The 6,000-nt window shown below is 42.6% G+C and overlaps 1 pseudogene across 1 annotated transcript; it reads left to right on the top strand.

Annotated features, from left to right (window-relative positions):
* Window positions 1-2,171: 2,171 nt before the first annotated feature.
* LOC311354465 (ATP-sensitive inward rectifier potassium channel 1 pseudogene) lies at window positions 2,172-3,359 on the top strand (annotated as a pseudogene). The gene has a single exon. The product of its transcript is annotated as an ATP-sensitive inward rectifier potassium channel 1 pseudogene (transcript).
* The last annotated feature ends 2,641 nt before the right edge of the window (window positions 3,360-6,000 follow it).

Below are 6,000 nucleotides of genomic sequence, written 5' to 3'. Positions count from 1 at the left end.
TGCCCTCCTGTTCCCTCTATACCCATATCTCCGCAGCGGGCCAGTTATGGACAAGTAACTTTCATCATTGTGCTCTAATATACTTAATTAAAAACAACATCTGATTAATTAAGATGGAAGTAATGACATTGAATTGAAGTAGTTATATTCTTGATTGACATTTAATGTATAACCTATTATCATAGTGGTCTTTTCCTTAAGAATTATTGGGTTTTTTTCAGGACGGTATAAGAATATCTCTTCCATTATAATTGCTATTTCTATGCAAATAATATTCTGGCTGCCACACTGGCATATTTACATAAGAAACTGCAGGATACCATGTCGATTCATTCAACAAGATGAATGTAACACAAGGCATCTAAAGGGCTTATCAAATGACTTATCAAATTCTACAGCCTTAACTGGCTCTACAGCGACAAAGGAGTGTCTCAACCAGTCTGATATGATGTTCCAACCCTGTATCACGCGATTTCGTGCTCATGCGCACGAACGTTAATCTATTGAATCGTGTTTGAATCGTAATTCGTAATCGTGTTCAATATATATATATATATATATATATATGTGTGTGTGTGTGGGTGTGTGTGTGTGTGTGTATGTGTGTGTGTGTGTGTCAATATTTCAGATTTTGCAGAAGACCTCAAAGACGGAAACGTATTTTTCGTGCTCCACAGAACGAAACGAGAGAGAAAGAGAGAGAGAGAGAGGGGGGGGGAGAGAGAGGCTTCAGAAGGGGTGTGCGCAGATAGTACAATGCACAGTTATGTTTATTCCAAAACCACAAATGCATCAAAGGGTAAATGTAGTGTGTTTAAGAGCAGACCTCCTCAAAAACCTTTCGTGCTCATGTGCACAAACTTTAATCTATTGAATCGTGTCCCAAAGCACGATTGTCTGACTTATTTCGTATTACACAGAACGAAATTCAAAACATAGCCTTTCAATTGGGATATTTTTTTAGACTATAGAAGGGGTGTGCGCAGATAGTACAATGCACCCTTTAGCTATTTATATGTCAAAACAACAAATGCATCAAAGGTTGAATGTAGTGTATTAGGGCTACTCTGATTTTCCCGCTTTTTACAGCAGACTCCTCCTCAAAAACATTTCGTGCTCATGCGCACAAAAGTTAATCTATTGAATCGTGTCCCAGAGCACGATTGTCCGACTTTTTTCGTACTGCGCAGAACGAAATGTTGCTTTTTATACCAAAAAATTGGAAAATCGGGTCTGTTAACCCGCTCTATTAAATCACAAGAAAGAAGACGCCATACCTGCTCTAAAAAATGTACTAAAGTTTAAAGTAAGAGAAAAGTAAGAGCAACTAAAGTTGTTAAATAAGAGAACATCATTAGGCCTACACGGTTACATAAAATAACATAACAAGCAAAGACAATGGTTTTATAGCCATGATGTAAACGGCACGCGAGCTGCTGGTTTCAGCATCCATAGCAACCGTCATAGCAACCATGTTATTATAAAGTATGTCCACCATTTTCACATTAAAAAATCCTAATAACTGTCCAATAGGAAAGATGCTCACAACGTCTACAACGTCTGGGCTGCTGGAGCACCCGGTCTGAACGTCAAACGTCGACGGGATGGCATTACATTGTAGTGAATTGAATCCCTTCTCCGTCTGCAGGCGACGCGGAAGGGTACCAGTCGGAATTTGACGTTCTCGGGCCACATTGACCAACTCTGACGGGGGGATCCCGAGGCGTTCCCAGTCCCAGGAAATAATTTCTTATTATCTTCATTATCATGTTGGTGGGCGTTCCCTTAACCTGCGTCCGCGTCCCAGTTTGATTGACATGATCAAACGGCCCGCCCCGCCCCCTGAAGACAGCCCTCACTGCTGTCTCCGCACACAGCTATTTGATAAATGCCAGATTATTATAAAACACGCATTTAAAAAAATCGAGTCTATCAATAACTATCAATAACAATGCAGGACAACGTCTCAATTTGTAAAAAGTGGAAATGCGTGACTGTATATATATATGCATTTGCATATTTATATTCTGAGAAATGCTCAGATCGAATGGGTTAACATTTCGTTCTGCAGTACGAAAAAAGTCGGACAATCGTGCTCTGGGACACGATTCAATAGATTAACGTTTGTGCGCATGAGCACGAAATCGCGTGATACCTGGTTGGATGTTCAGATGTTCTCTGTTTTCCGTCCTTACAGCCACAGCATGTTCCAGATGATTCAGAGTCCCAAGCATGCCCAGCCCGGCGTTAACAAGAGCCACCACAACCGGTTGGTCACAAAAGACGGCCACTGCAACATAGAGTTTGGAAACATTGAGTACGCCAACCACTTTTCCTTTGTCCTCGACTTCTGGACCACCTTTGTGGAGATCCGCTGGCGCTTTGTCCTCCTCTTCTTCGTCGCCTCCTTCACAGGCAGCTGGTTCGTTTTCAGTCTGCTGTGGTACTGGGTCGCCAAGAGCAATGGCGACCTGTATGGCCAGAACCGCACAGAGGAGCACGTGCGCTGCATAGACAATGTGAACGGTCTCACCACGGCCTTTCTGTACTCCCTGGAGACCCAGACAACCATCGGCTACGGGGGGCGAGCGTTGACTGGCCACTGCGCGGGAACCGTGGCCCTCATCATCGTGCAGTCCCTCATCGGGGTCTTCATCAACTGCTTCATGTGCGGAGTGATCCTGGCCAAGATCTCCTTACCCAAGAAGCGGGCAAAGACCATCACCTTCAGCAGCACGGCCGTCATTTGCCTGAAGAAGGGCAGCCTTTGTCTTCTGATCCGAGTGGCCAACTTGCGAAAGACCTTACTCATCGGCAGCCAGATCTACGGCAAGCTGCTGAGGACAACGGTCATGGCTGACGGCGAGACAATCATTTTGGACCAGGTGGATATTGACTTCACGGTGGACGCAGGCAAGGACAACTTGTTTTTTGTTTGCCCCTTGACCCTCTACCACGTGATCAACAGGCACAGTCCGTTTTATGAGCTGTCAGTAGACACTCTACCCCAGCAGGACTTTGAACTGGTTGTGTTCCTGGATGGGATGGCAGAGTCCACCAGCTCCTCCTGCCAGGTCCGGACCTCCTACGTCCCACAGGAGATCCAGTGGGGCTACAGCTTCCTGCCCATCATCTCACGCACCAAGATGGGGAAATACCGGGTGGACTTCTCCAACTTTTCCAGAAGCGTGTGCGTGACCACGCCCCACTGCGCGCACTGCTTCGAAACGGACGTGGACCAGCGTAACCATAACAGCCAGAGCCATCCTGACCACAATCAGAGTGCGAAGCAGGGAATTGACAACCATGGTTTCCAGGTGATAGACATGCAGGATACGATGGACATCACTAAGATGTGAGCCTGATGGAGGTTGTTTTTACCTCGAGGAAAGATGTGGGCTCGTCCCTGTGTTTGCACAGGTCGTAAACTGTAACAGCAAGGTGTTGTCTGGAGATGTTTCAATGGAGAAGTTGAGTTCTAATGAATGTAACACTTTACACCACAGTGCCCTTGTTACAGTGCAATTACACATGTAATAAGCAATGTAACAACTGTAAAATCATGTTATGGAACAGACTGTAACTACCCAGTGTGGTTCTGGTGTGTTAGCTTTTGCTATTTTGAACTGAGCAGGACCTTTGCCAAGGTCCTCCCTTTGAGTATGAGATGGAAATCAGGTAAAAATAGAGTGCCTCCTAATACAGCTGTTACGCCACCGGTTACATGCTGTTCCATAAAGTTATTAAATTGTAGGCCTACATGCTGCTACATTGCTTACAGTACTTTAAGGTGCTGTATCTAAGATTTGAGAATTGTGAAGAGAGAGGGAGCAGAATAGACCACAGGAGTGCACGATTTTGAAACTAATCCATTGAGAAGGGTTGCATTTCACGCACCTGTGATTGACCGGCAAGATGGATTACCCCAACCAATTGCGGAAAAAGATTCCCTGATTGGTCATAATTGAGCCTTGAGTGGTCTGAAATCTAAATTGGCTCCAAAATAGGCAGGCGCTGTCAGCATAAAACAGATCCTCTGACACCGCATTTCCCTAACTAATAACTGACGGATGGCTATGCCATTTCTAACGTATCACACTCAAACTAGAGCTTTTAGGTCTTACCTACAGCATAAAACACAATGTATAGTAAGTACCTTAATAATCACTTGAGAATTAAAAAAAAATCAAGCTGCATCAAGTTGTTTCTAGGTACTGCTCATTACAGTAAAAGTTTTTTGTGACTTTGAGGAGGGAAAAGGGTTGAGACAGGTTGACAGGCAGAAAAGGAGTAAAGAAAGCATTAGAAAGCATGGGCTCTTTGAGAAGATTAGGAGCTAGGCCCAATATAATGAAATTCAGAGAATTGTGCAGGTTGAACAGGAGAAGCAGAACAGTGCCTTTAGGTGTTTTAAAATTGTTCTCAAAGGTTGTTAGGTTTGCAAAACCTACAAAATATAGGCTATGAATGCCTAGTTTTTTTTTGCCATGTTGACAGGTATTTTAAGTGCTGATAAATAGGAAACTGTGAACATAGCTGCTAACTTTAATGTCTGTTGTTGTTGTTGTTGTTGTTGTTGTTGTGACCTACTCTTTGTAGATCATATTGTGTACTGATCTCAGGAAAACGTGTTAGCATAAATAAACTATCTTTGACTGTTTGAAGACTATGTCCGTCAACTTAAAGTATGAAATACGCAGCCAGTGTATGTTAGTATTTACAATAAGATTTAATATACTTTATTAACGCCCTTTGGTAGAAACTGAGAGTGAGAGAGAAACTGAAGGGATTAAAAGAGTTTGAACAAAAAGCCTTCTTACACATAAGCTGAGCATGCTCATGTACTGGCACGGTTGCACCTAATGAACCAGGTACCACCTATAGCTTATACGCATTACTAGTTCATTATACAGAGTGATTAACAGTCTTAACAAGTTCAAAAAATGCAAATCCGTGAAAATGGGAATTGAATAGTATCAAAGCTTTTGAATATCGCACTATGCTAATACTTTTAATTGGAAAACTGCCTTGCATCATCGATAACAGACCGTTTTTTGAAACAGTTTTTGAGTTGACATCCGGCCAGCCATTACTGTCAGTAAGCATACAGGGTGAGCTGGATATTTAACCTTTATCTTTACTCTTTAGGTGTTCTCTTTATATTTTAACTGTCATTACGTTTTTAAACTGCTGTGGCTGAGTGTTGTCTAGTTAATGTCTAAATCGCAATCCCTGTCCTATGCAAATTCAAATAGGCCAATAATATGGGCCTATTTTAATTTCCATAGGACAGTGTGTGCACTAGTATAGGTTAACTACAAGTTGGGACTGATTTTCCAAAAAGAATGGGGCAAGTCACTTCCAAACATGCCTGCAGACTGAAGATTGACTGGCCACTGTACACACACACACACACACACACACACACACACACACACACACACACACACACACACACACACACACACACACACACACACACACACACACACACACACACACACACACACACACACACACACAAAATACGATAATTGGCTGACGTTTAATAATACCTTAGTATACGACTTTTGGCCCCAGGGCCCCCTAGTGGGGTAACCTTCACATGGTTGGATGTTTCCAGTGCATCCCGCTTACCAACTACGGCAAGCCACGACAGGTGACTTTGTGTGTCTTTGACTGAATTTAATTAATAAACTAGCAACTAAAACATACAACAAACCTAGGGTGATGGCAAAAACGGTGAAACGGTACATCGGTATGAACTGCAACCGTGCCATTCTAGCCTAATCTAATCAAAATCGATAATAACATCATATTGTGAGAAAAAATATTTAAATGCCCATGAGTAACTATTTGGCCACTAGAGGGACCACTCTGACCTGTAGAAAGCTGTTTTAGACTATAATAGCAATTAAATTCATACAATGAAGGCGGTCAATAGATATCTCTTCATAAACATGGATATAATGAAATGGTTGGATACCGTTGTTGGTATAT

This window comes from Micromesistius poutassou, assembly GCF_964030765.1.
Source record: "Micromesistius poutassou genome assembly, chromosome: 10".
Classification (NCBI taxonomy): domain Eukaryota; kingdom Metazoa; phylum Chordata; class Actinopteri; order Gadiformes; family Gadidae; genus Micromesistius; species Micromesistius poutassou.
The sequence above is the reverse complement of the archived record's forward strand: the minus strand, read 5'-3'. Positions and strand labels throughout refer to the sequence as shown.